Genomic DNA, 13,503 nt, shown 5'->3' with positions numbered 1-13,503 from the left:
TTCCACTTAGTTAACATAGAGGGTAGTATTAGTCTCAGGTGTAGAGTTTAGTGATTCAACCTTTACATAAAACAGCCATGCTTATCACAGCATGTAACTTAAAAGGAATATCTCTAAGTAACATTTTTTTGCTGTTACTCTTTTAAAAATATCCCCAGCTCAATTTGCCTACAGCTGTATTTATTTTCATCTTAATGCTTCTTATGTTTACATAATGAATTATATAGAAATTTGAAAAAACATGTAGAGTTGCTATTCCAATTTTTCTTCTCTTATTAGAGGGTACTATAAGATTTATAACATTGAAACATTTTATCATTTTGGAAAAGCCACTGAACATGAGTATTTATGCCCTATTATCAAGCTTCAATTATTGAAGAATTTAGAGTTTATGTTATATTCAAGAATCTTGCTACAGTCATGGTAACAGGTCAGACTCCTTTACTGCATGCCAGGTTGGTACTGCTGAGGATACAGAACAAAATTTAGCATGCATTGATTATTCACTGTGCACTTCTTGAGCCTTTCTTGTGTTCCAGGCACTACACTAGTCACTAAAGACACAGAATTAAACAGTTGCAAAAAGAAAAAACAAAAACAAAAGCAAAAGCAAACAAACAAACAAACAAAAAACAAAACAAAACAAAAAACCCCAGACATGCCGATAATTATAATAAAGTATGTTATATATTATTTTAAGAACAGTACTGGGTAATGTTTGAGGGCATAGTAAGGGGAATTTATTGTGGTGTAGAGACTTTGGAAAAGTCTCTCAAAGAAGTTACACTTGAATAGAGAATGAAAGAAGCCAACTGACGGGCAACAGGACAGAAGAAATGCTCTTAGATATGTTCTAAGACAATACTGCCTTTATCTTAGACCACACCAAAAGTGTTTAGCTTCCAAATCAAAGTCAAACTCCATGAGGACAGAAACTATGTTTAATTTGGAAATTATTGCCTCTTTGGCCCAACAAAATGTCAAACACAGAGAAGAGCTTAATACAGGTGGAAATAGTTTTACATATAGTATAGCTTACTTAAAAAATACTCTAAAAGATAATTATGAGTTCCATGGAGTTTTTCCTGAGTGACTATATAAAAGTTTGATATCATGCATTTACCAAACTGAGGAATGAATTCTGGTTCCCAAATTGCCATTCTGTAACTCCATATTGTTAATTCCTCTCTCCTTTCGAGTATGGCTAACACCTCCCTTAAAGAAGACTTCTGAAGAACGAATAAAATAGTACATGAGATAGGGGCACCTGGGTGGCTCAGCTGGTTGAGCGACTGACTTCAGCTCAGGTCATGATCTCACGGTTTGTGAGTTTGAGCCCCTCGTCGGACTCTGTGCTGACAGCTCAGAGACTGGAGCCTGCTTCGGATTCTGTGTCTCCCTCTCTCTCTCTGCCCCTCCCCTACTCATGCTCTGTCTCTCCCTGTCTCAGAAATAAATAGACATTAAAAAAAATAGTACATGAGAAAGTACTTTTCACCTATAACATGATATACAAAAATATCATTTAAAATATTGCCCGTTATATAACAGAATCCACAGAGGAAGAACTGTATCTAATTTGTTCACTGCTTCACACACAACAAATAAAATGATAAATAGAAAGTATATCAATAATTATATATCCATGACATGTTAAAAATTCCTAATAAAAAATATAAAATCTCAGGCGCCTGGGTGGCTCAGTCAGTTGGGCATCTGACTTCTGCTCAGGTCATGATTTCACAGCTCATGAGTTTGAGCCTCGCATCAGGCTCTGTGCTGACAGCTTGGAGCCTGGAGCCTGCTTTGGATTCTGTCTCCCTCTCTCTCTGCTCCTCCCTCGCTCATACTCTGTCTCTCTCTCCTTCAAAAATAAATAAACATTAAACATTTTTTTAAATGTAAAATCCCAGTTTACAAAACAAGAAAATCTAATTCATGTTATTTCCAAGATATAATCTAGAAACCATAAGCAACAAAAACTTTGAAAATAAAAAATGCTATATTTTATTTTATACTTCATACTTACATATTTATATTGTTATTTATACGGATAATATTAATAAAAAATAATAATCATATCAATGTAAATATCAGACATAATAGAATTCAAGGAAAATGTATTAAACATTATGTACTTAACAACATGGCATACCAATATATACCAAAAGTTGGTAAAAATAAAAGAAGAAACTGATAATTTCACAAAATCTTCAGGGGCTTAGCTTACTTAGTTCAAGGATCAACAAACAGAATTTACCAGAAAAAAAAAAGGAAGGTTATAAGGAATATGAATAACACAATTAAATAGCGTGTTTACTTTTGTGCCCAGTAAACTCATGCTACACGTTTTTTAAATAAGAATGGCACACTCAAAAACTTAATGTATTAGACACAGATAAAGACTTAACAGTTAGAAAGCAGAAGTCATATTCTCTTCCCACAACTAAATAAAATTAACATCAAAATGTACTGTATTTCATCAACCCTACGACCTACAATTCTTTTTTATCTTTGACATTGGAACAATAGCATGAATCTCCTATTTTCCAGGCAGTATTTGGACTACAGTTGTCATTGCCTGTGTTAGAGCAAACTTTTTAGTTTGCTTTATTTGAGGAATTATTTGTAACTCTGATGGCATGCGTCATCAACAAGAAATGTAAGGACCATCTGAGGGTAAAATATGGAAGCATGAGATGTAACTGTTATCCTCGGATGGTCCTTACATTTTTTGTAAACCATTTATTAAAAAATTTCAGGTAAGATTTTATGAAAAGTGCCAAAATTAATATCTGTAGGGCTCTTTTAGTGGGCATGAAACACTCTGATAAGAAAACACTAAATCACAGTTTAATTGAGCATTTTTATCTTTCTTACTAGTACATCAAGGAATGTTTCTTCTAGTCAATGGGGTCTTAAGTTCCATGACAGCAGGGATAAAATAAAAATGGAGAAAATCAGTTAAAGGGAGAGAATAAGAAAAGGAGGAACAAAGAAAATCTATTTTTCTAGGAACTAAAAAAAAATTTAAAAACCCCAAAATGTTTAAATTATTTAAAAATGAAAGATAGATACAACATAAATTTCAAAGCAATGGAAAATGGCCAGAGTATTACTGAACAGGGTCAGGGACATTTAAACCTTTGCCCAAAGCAATCTACATATCAATGCAATCCCTATCAAAATAACACCGTTATTCTTCACAGAGCTAAAAGGAACAATCCTAAAATTTATATGGAACCAGAAAAGACCCTCAAAACAGCCAAAGGAATGCAATCTACATATTCAATGCAATCCTTATCAAAATAACACCAGTATTCTTCACAGAGCTAAAAGGAACAATCCTAAAATTTATATGGAACCAAAAAAGACCCCGAACAGCCAAAGCAATCTTGGAAAAGAAAACCAAAGCTGGAGGCATCACAATCCTAGACTTCAAGCTGTATTACAAAGCTGTAATCGTCCAGACAGTATGTACTGGCACAAAAACAGACACTCAGATCAATGGAACAGAATAGAGAATCCAGAAATGGACCCACAAACGAAACGTATGGTCAACTCATCTTTGACAAAGCAGAAAAGAATATCCAATGGAATAAAGGCAATCTCTTCAGCAACCGGTGCTGGGAAAACTGGACGACGACATGCAGAAGAATGAACCTGGACCACTTTCTTACACCATATACAAAAATACTCAAAATGGATGAAAGACCTAAACCCAAGACAGGAAAAATCAAAATCCTTGAGGAGAAAGAAGGCAACAATCTCTTTGACCTTGGCCGCAGCAACTTCTTATTCAACATGTCTCCGGAGGCAAGGGAAACAAAAGCAAAAATGAACTATTGGGACCTCATCAAACTAAAAAGCTTCTACACAGCAAAGGAAACAATCAGCAAAACTAAAAGGCAACTGACAGAATGGAAGAAGATATTTGCAAATGACATATCAGATAAAGGGTTAGTATCAAAAATCTATAAAGAACTTATCAAACTCAACACCCCCCAAAAAAAATAATCTAGTGAAGAAATGGACAAAATACATGAATAGACACTTCTCCAAAGAAGACATACAGATGGCCAACAGACACATGAAAAAACGCTCAACATCACTCATCATCCGGGAAATACAACATAAGTAAATCTACTAATGTGAACTTCTAAAATTAACAAAGAAGTGGAATAGTGTAGGGTACAAAATTTTCACAGTATTATATATCTGACATTTAGATTTAATGCTAATTTTGTATAAATAAGATTTATTACATGCTGATTTTGCATAATAAACAAGACAAGGTCTCTGCTCTCAATAAAGCTTATATTCTGTGGATTGTACATACTTGTGAATTATTTTAATTTTTTTCCAAGACATATTCAAGCTTGTTGCTTAAAATTTTTTAAATTCCACATGAGTGAAATCATACAGTATTTGTTTTTCTCTGACTTATTTTGGTTAGCATAATACTCTCTAGCTCCTTCCATGTAGTTGCAAACGGCCAACTATATCTCACAATAGATATATGTATCTTACAACTTCTTTATCCATTCATCAGTAGATGGAATTTAAGAAACAAAACATGAACATAGTGGGAAACAACAGAGAGAGGCAAATCATAAAACAGACTCTTACCTATGGAGAACGACCTGAGGGTTGCTGAAAGGGAGGTGGGTGGGAAGATGGGTAAAAGAGGTGATGGGGATCAAGGATGAGCACTGGGTGTAATAAGTACATGATGAATCACTAAAATCTATACCTGAAACTAATATTATACTGTATGTTAACCAATGGGAATTTAAATAAAAACTTGGAATAAAAATAAATAAAGCTAAAAAACAAACAAACCAACCTATGAGGAAGGAAACATATCAGAAGTGGGGGGAAAATATTCCTGATCCTCAACATACACAGATATCCTTCTAAGTATATAACCAATGACATTAGCATTATGAATTGCAGGAAGGAGGCTTCTCCAAAATGAAATGTTGGGAAACTTTTTACATTTATTCATTTAAATTCAACTTAGTTAACATGCAGTGTAGTATTGGTTTCATAAAGAATTTTCCAAACCTTCTAAATTTCAAAAACTCATATTTCCTTAGATGTATGGCATCAAAATGTGTGTGTGTGTGCATATATATCACATGCATATACACATGGCTGTCTAGCTGTATAACCTTGGGCAGGTTAGATAACCTCTATATATCAGAATCTTCTTGTGTATAATGAGAATTATCCTAATACACCTACCTCAAATGGATAATATGAAAATTAATGATTAAAAATCATAATGGTTTCAGAATACTACCCAGCACATAGTAGATGATACAGATGGTGATGATGATGATGATGATGATGATGATGATGATGATGATGATTTTATGTGGTGTGTTTACAATAGTGGGGGTTTGGGGAGGATTACAATTAAAAATGGAATGATAAATACGGTCAGAAAACTGGAACTCCTAGGGGTAGCACTGCATCCTTATTATGTTCTTCCTGTCTATTTAACCAGACATTCCTATTCACACTCCACCACTCTCTATACACAGCCAGTGAGACTACATCTAGCCAATATGCAATGAACCTCAGACTGCTCTGGGTGATCAGGGGCAAGACTCTGCAGAATCTCGGATGGAAAAAGAAAGAAGAGATAGTACAAGGTACCACTTTGTACCTTAGCAAACTTCTGTTCTACCTGCATTAAAAATGGTTTATCCACGGGATACAGGTGTGCTGTTTCGAAGGGACACATGCACCCCATGTTTATAGCAGCACTATCAACAATAGCCAAAGTATGGAAAGAGCCCAAATGTCCATCAGTGGATGAATGGATAAAGAAAATGTGGTATATACATACAGTGGAGTATTACAGTCAAAAAGAATGAAATCTTGCCATTTGCAACTACATGGATGGAACTGGAGGGTGTTATGCTAAGTGAAATTAGTCAGAGAAAGACACATATCATATGACTTCACTCATATGAGGACTTTAAGAGACAAAACAGATGAACGTAAGGGAACGGAAATAAAAATAATATAAAAACAGGGAGGGGGACAAAACAGAAGAGACTCATAAATATGGAGAACAAACTGAGGGTTGCTGGAGGGGTTATAGGAGAGGGGTGGGCTAAATGGGTAAGGGGCATTAAGGAATCTACTCCTGAAATCATTGTTTCACTATATGCTAATTTGGATGTAAATTTTAAAAAAGAAAAAAGAAAATTTAAAACAAAGAAAAAAGAAAAAATGGTTTCTTCTCTCTCTCCCTCTCTCTCTCTCTACCCCTCCCTCCCTCCCTCTCTCTGTTTTAATACATAGTATCATGCTTGGATCTTCATTAGATGTGCCTAACTTACAAATTTAATCACATCTCTTCTTTCTCATTTCTCTCTTTAGTTCCACCCATTGGATTATAGGACTTGTATCTTTGCACTGGTCCAGAAATACAATACTAAAGTTAACAATAATGCTAGAAGGTACTTCTTTGTCATTCCATTTTTTAAAGTCATCCTAGGTTTAAAGAGAAGGCTCCTATGGCATATGACCAACAGATGAGTATCCCCTGATGAGACACGGATAATCTCAGATTCATCTGGCTTGATCTCTGGCTATTTCTTATTCTGATACTAAAAGGAGCAGGTCACTTAGACTAGATTCCTGGTGAATGAAGATCACACAAATTCCTCTTCATCCTCCCATCTCTATCTTGGCTCTTGGCTGACACTCCTCTTTCCCTCACTATATTATGCCTCACCTCATGTTGCAACACCTCCCTCTATTCAATCCATCACTGCTGCTGTTCTTCAGGGTAATCCCTTTAGAAGCACTTGTGTTTGATAGGTGTATACCTGAATACCTAAGAACACTTCATCAATCTGCCATGTAGTGGATGGTTTTAAATGAAGCTACAAAGTATGACTAGACTTACAGACCAAGCAGGAGACAGAGTGAGAGCAGAAAAGGCTCCAAAGGCTCAGTCCTCACACTAGCATATATTTCTTTCAAAATGAGTTTCCTCCTTCCTCACTGTCAATTACCCATCAGGTACCATTTACTTGGTTATTAACATAGGCGTCTCTGGGAAAACATACCTGAAATCCTAACACCCTGAACAATAAATGCTCTCTGTAAAGGAATTTGCCATTTTTGTAATTTGGGTTTTCCCATACTGATTTGATTACTTGGTGGCTGGATCACTTTAGAAGGCAGGAGAAAAATCTCCCTTTATAAAAAGGCAGGATATAGGAAGACCACAACAAATTGGAAAGACTTTTTATTCATAAGCACTTTGACACAGTAGAGCCTCTATTAATTTCAATCATATGTAGACCTGGGAACTGCATCACTAGCAGCCATGAGATTTAAAGGGAAAGACATGAAAGAAAACTACAAAGATAAATTATGGATATAATGACCATTTCAAAACAGGCCCAAGTGGAGAAGAGACCTTTAAAAGAGGACAGGGAAGAGAGGCCAGCCAGCAGAAAAGACGAGAAACAAGCTAGAGTATGAAACTCAGCTCTTCATATTTTCCACTCTCCAGCCCTTACTCTGTTTGAAACTGACTTTGGCTCAGGAGAAAGCAGCACTATCCCTCCACTGAGATCTACTGGGAAAAAGGTTCTCTGGAAACCACAAACTCAGACACTTCTTGCACATGAAATGTTACCTATTCCAGGGCAGAAACAAGTACAAGTCAACTGTGAAGTAGGCTTCACCATTCGGTATGTGCTTACGTTTCTTTTTAAACAACATATTAGCCATGGAGTGGGGTCTTCCAATTGCTAGATTCTCAAATGATCAAGACATCAAGTCCTTCAGAGAAATTATGTTTTTGCATTAGCACTGGCTTTCATACTGAGCTTTCCTCCTCAAAAAGGAATCCAAATAAAGCCCCTTCCCAAACACATGCATTTGTTTTCATTTTCCTATAATGTTAAGTATAGTGTCCACTATATTTGGCAGCTAATTTTGATGTTCTTCAGAAGCACTGCCAAAATATGACGTTGAAAATAGCACAACCCTATTTTTAGAACCTAGGCTAAAAATAAGGAAGTTTTTCCACGGGGATAACCAACAGAAATCCTCATTTTTAAGTTATGTTAAGTTTAGCCTCCACAGCCTCTGCTTCTGTTTCCTTTACTTTTCCATTTCACAGTGAGAGGAGAGTCAGTATATTTAAGCCTGGTATAATTTTTACAACATTAAAAAAAAAACCTACTTCACAAGAGTAAGAATATGAAAAGATTCCATAAGATAATGAGACAACTTCTGAATTTCTTTATTCTTCAGGGATAGGCTTACTTTATGTTTAAATGCCAAGGTTCAGCTATAGTTGCATTTTGAAATTAATGAAAATTTGATTTTACAAAACAAAAAAAAGTGAGAAGATGATAAAGAAAAAAGATGGGATTTGTTAACAACTAGTTGATAAACATGTGCAAGTTGGAAGCATAAAAATATAGATAGAGCTCTCCTCTCCCTGACTGTTGATTATTTACGAAGCTCTCTCGTCCTCATCAGTCTGATTCTAGACACTCCAATTTCTTCCATGTAAGTGACTCATTATAAAGAACCTTTAAATAATACTGACTGGTAAGAGGTCACATTAAAAAAAACCGCAAATTTCAAAGAACAAGAGCAATTATTTCCACTCTTTGGTGATAGTGCATGTGGTCCCCAAATTAATGGCTACAACAGTAACTGCCAGTGTGACCAAGACAATGACTATGGCAGATGTTTACTTGTGATGCTTACTCTATTACTGGCTAATGTCACCTTCATTACCATTGTCCCGTATCTTAAACACACCACAGGCATTCTAACTAAAACCACACTTGAAGGGTAGCTGTGAACTTTGGTAGAACTCACTGTCATTTTAGTTTTTAATCTATTTCACCTGCAGCTCATTAACGTCACGTAATTCACTGGGGAATAGTTGCTGCTGGAGGCAACTGAAGAAAACAGAGAAGTTGAACCCTCCTTTCTTCTACAGCAATCAATGCCATTCTCCTCTAGCTATAATCTCTGTTTTAATCAGCCTACATTGCTGTAAGAATTAATACATCAAATTACTGAGCAGGTAGTTTCAAACTGCTCTGATATGAAGTCCACAGGTTTAAATTGACTTTGAAATTGCATTTTCTTCCCATTAAGCTTTATAGTACTCATCTATTTCATTCCCAAATCATAATTAATGAAATTTTAATGCTGCTAGTTCCAACATGTGAGTATCATTCATTAGTGGGAAAAAAAATAAAAACATTAACCAACTTTACCTTTAAAACAAAATCACAGCCATTTAAGATGCTTTATAGAGGAAGTCAGTATATACCCAAGGGGCCCATTTTTAAAACAGTGGTTAAAATATAAAACTGTCAGTATTCTCTCAAATGCTATTTAGCCTTTATGCTAATACGCTGAAATCCCTTATCTTTAACTACAAAAAACAAGACATTCATGAACAAGTACAAAAGTGCTATCTCTTCCTTCTGAAGTAGAAATTCTAATTACTACTAGTTTATTGTGCCTCGAGTTGCATCATGGGACACGGTATGACAAAAGAGGCAATATGGTCTTTCAATCTATTCCATCATCACCTAAAGATAAGTTCTCAAGTAGAATACTCTCAAATATTCAATTGTTCCTGCACAGAATTATTTTACATATTACAAAGCCTGTTTCTGGGTTATTTTTACTTGGTTTTGAGCCACTTAGGAAATGTTTTAAATTCTATCCAGTAAACCACACGTATTCCCTGGGGAGGGCAGAGATGGCTCACACACACAGTAGTTCAAACTACATAAAAATCCTCCCACAGCTATCACGGTGCTGTGGTTCATTCCTAATTAAGTTCCCTATTTAAAAAATCATATAATGCCTTCTCCTTCTCCTTTCCGGTCATAATAAACCTATATTGGACTTTGCTATCCCATAATTCTGCCTAACTGGTTTCAGTTGCCATTTCTGATTCCAAATTGCATGGGCAGCCCGAGGCTGGTGACTGGAATAGGAAGCATTTCCAACCACATTCCCATCATGTAAAACCAGCAACCTGAAAGATCTTTTCCATTAAAACAAAAAACTTACTATTTGACTTCTGGCAATGACACTATGGATGGACAGATTATATAGCTCTATCCAGGCAGTAAGACTGTTGTGAGCCATTCTTCTCTGATAAAAAGAATGCAGACATTCATGCTCTAAGAAACAATTCAAGTGTCTGAAGTAGTTTCAATATTGTAATGGCCTATTCATACACGGAATAAATATCTATATCCATATCTCTAAATCTATAATGTATTTAGTTTATAAAACTTCTAGAATGTATACATTATTTTCCTCTTAAAATTAAATAAATTCAAAGTATAAATTTGGAAAGTTTCAAGAAACTTGGGGCAGAGGGGGTGAGATCTTCCAGAAGTAGAGCATTGTGGTTCTACAGAAGGATATGTTATTCCTGCATCAGAAGAATGTGTAAAATGTTTTCTCTTCCAACAGTAAAGGAAAGAGCTACCAGTATGGTTTATATGTCCTCTGGGAAACCATTCACAAGACTAAACCATATAATAAATTTTAATGGAGTCAAATAGACACTTTGAAAAGATGTTCATATTATTTTGAAGCCAGTTTGATTTTCAAAAGGAAAAATAAAAAGCCAATGGGTATAAAGAATGGAATGCTCTCATCATCCAACATCCTCCAAACTTTGGGGAAAGAAAAAGAGGTTAACAAAGTGGGCCACATAAAATGTTTTGGAGTCAAAGCATGAGATCAAAGAGAAAAGAAGTGAAATAGTTTTCAGGAGTATCAGCTCTGAAAACACCTTCTGGAGCTGCCCTGCTAGAAATAGGGAGATGCTGAAATTATAGGATAAAAGCAACATGAGGGAGAAAAGTTAGAAACAGAGAACTAAAATGGAAAAGAGGACAGAAAAAGGGCAATAAAGAGGGAATGGAGGTAAAAGCATCAAAGGTGCAGGTCTGAGACCTTTGCTAGCTACAAAGCAGGAAAAGGGATTTTTGTCTTAGTTTTTTGTTTTTTAATAATATTGGTTCTAAGAGGTAAGAGTACTGATCATACCAGATGTATGGTTCAAAAAACTTTAGAAATTATACTGTAATAAGCTTCAGGTACATGTTTTTCTAATTTTAAAAATAGTAATTCTGGAGCACATAATTCAATGAAAATATTAAACAATTATAATTTGCTAAATTGTCACCTGTCTTTTTGGCATAACAAATGAAAATAAAATATACATTTTCCAAATCTTAGAATGAGTAAAGTATTATAAAATGTATAATAACGAATAAAAGCTATTCACTATTTAGGAGCTCAGTGATGACTTTGAGGGAAATAAGAATGACAGTCAAATAAATGTGAATAATACTCTTCTTTTTCTTACCTAAAATGAAACATTTATAACCTTGTTCATATCACTTGATCCAGTAGTAAAAATATTAGGAGGTTTTCTCCCCTATGGAAACGCAGAGGGATATATTAGAAGTAATGCTATTAAGATTTTATAATGCAAAATACTTTGGAGTTCTTAAATGTGGTTCTTAAATATCTACTTATTTATGAAGCAAGGGTTGTGGGCTACAGAGTCTCAAATAGGGATACATAAAAAACCCTTGAATTAGACAAATGGTTTTACAAATAAATGTATATTACAAAGCTAGAGCTCATTTAAATCTTCTTGGTTGGTGGAAATACACAGAGTATAAAAGGACAAAGCTTTCAGAGAAAGTCCTGGTAAACAATGAAGTATCTGAAATGTCTATTGGTTATATATGATAGGAAAGGTAATTTATATTGCTATTCTTGTAGCACACCTGAAGCATGCGCACATTTGTGTGCTTATATAATTATTAAGCACAACTGTAATTATTTCAATATGGTACATAAAGGAGCAAAGTAATTTAGATTTCTCAAGCTCAGTGAGTACAAGAATCACACCAACATTATTTTTTAAATGCAAGTTTTTACCTGAAGAGTATGATGCTCTGAAATGCAAGAAACTGAGGAGTAGTAAAATATATTGTTAAAAATCCTGAAAATTGTAAAAGCTTGGTTTCAGGTGGCTCTTTTATTTTTTTTTTAATTATTTTTAATGTATTTATTTAAATTCAAGTTGGTTAACACACAGTGTAGCATTGGTTTCAGGAATAGAACCCAATGATTCATCATTTACATGTAACACCCAGTGCTCATTCTTAAAAGTGCCCTCCTTGGGGGCCTGGGTGGCTCCGTCGGTTAAGCGCCCACTTTCGGCTCAGGTCATGATCTCGCAGTCAGTGAGTTCGAACCCCGTGTCTGGCTCTATGCTGACAGCCCAGAGCCTGGAGCCTGCTTCGGATTCTATGTCTCCCTTTGCCTGCTCACACTCCATCTCTCCCTCTCAAAAATAAATATTGAATTTTTTTTTTTAAAGTGCCCTCCTTAATGACCACCACCCATTTAGCCCATTCACCCACTCACCTTCCCTCCAAAACCCTCAGTTTGTTCTCTGTACTTAAGAGTCTCTAACAGTTTGCCTCCCTCTATTTAACTTATTTTTTCCTTGCCTTCTTCTCTGTTCATCTGCTTTGTTTTCTTAAATCCCACATATGAATGAAATCATGATATTTATCTTTGACTGACTTTCATTATTTTTGATATTGCTCTTTTAATAGCAAAGAATAAGACCTCAGATCACCGAAGGAATGGGGGGAAATCCCAAATTCATGAATCCTCGTATTCTGAGCACTGCCGAAAGTTAAAATGGAACACAAATTCTAAAGTATTTCTTTTTTTCAGGATCTATAGCCAAAAGCCAAACTGCTGATTTATCTTTCATAAAAAACTCTGTCAAAGATCTGATCATCATTTTATTTTTTTCGTCTTTTTTGTTACTGGCTTTGCTCAATTCATGGACAAAGAAAATGTGCTTAATTCTTTGCTATGCATAGCATGAAATTAAAGATACCCTAAAAAAGAACTTTTACTTTTTTTCTTAGTCATTATACACTTGCAGACTTGCCAAGATAATAACTTCCCCAGGAGCCTGACATATTTGGCAGATATAGTTGATGTTTTGAATATGAATCCTGAAACTTCAAGAAGCAAAGACCAACATTACTGCTCCTCATGATATGTTTTAAGCTTTTATGCCAAAATCTAGTTATGTATTCAGTGAATCAGAGCTAAAAATATCTTTTCAATCTCTTGACTTAGTGCAATTTGCCATAAAAGGGTTACTGGAAAGAAATTTCAAGAGAAAGAATAAACTCTCACCAAGTCTGTCTAGGTGGTGGTTTCCTGATGTTGTGGTTGAAAACACCATTTGAAAGACAGTCTTAGCAAAATGTCAGGGAAGATAATGGTGCTCAAATTTAAAACAATTATGAAAAAATCGGAAAATCATACTGGAAAAATTTTGGACAAAATATCTAAATGTTTACTTCCAAATAAATTAGCAGGAATTATCATACTCAACACAGGAAGGTGGTTATAATGATTTCT

General features: G+C 35.1%; 1 protein-coding gene across 7 annotated transcripts in view; it reads right to left on the bottom strand.

Annotated features, from left to right (window-relative positions):
- Nucleotides 1-13,503, bottom strand: part of CDK14 (cyclin dependent kinase 14) — a 621,048-nt gene that overhangs the window by 319,204 nt on the left and 288,341 nt on the right. The gene's annotated exons all lie outside the window — the stretch shown is intronic.

The sequence above is a fragment of the Panthera pardus genome, unplaced genomic scaffold (genome assembly GCF_024362965.1).
Source record: "Panthera pardus isolate Hobbes unplaced genomic scaffold, ASM2436296v1 HiC_scaffold_8, whole genome shotgun sequence".
NCBI lineage: Eukaryota > Metazoa > Chordata > Mammalia > Carnivora > Felidae > Panthera > Panthera pardus.
The sequence above is the reverse complement of the archived record's forward strand: the minus strand, read 5'-3'. Positions and strand labels throughout refer to the sequence as shown.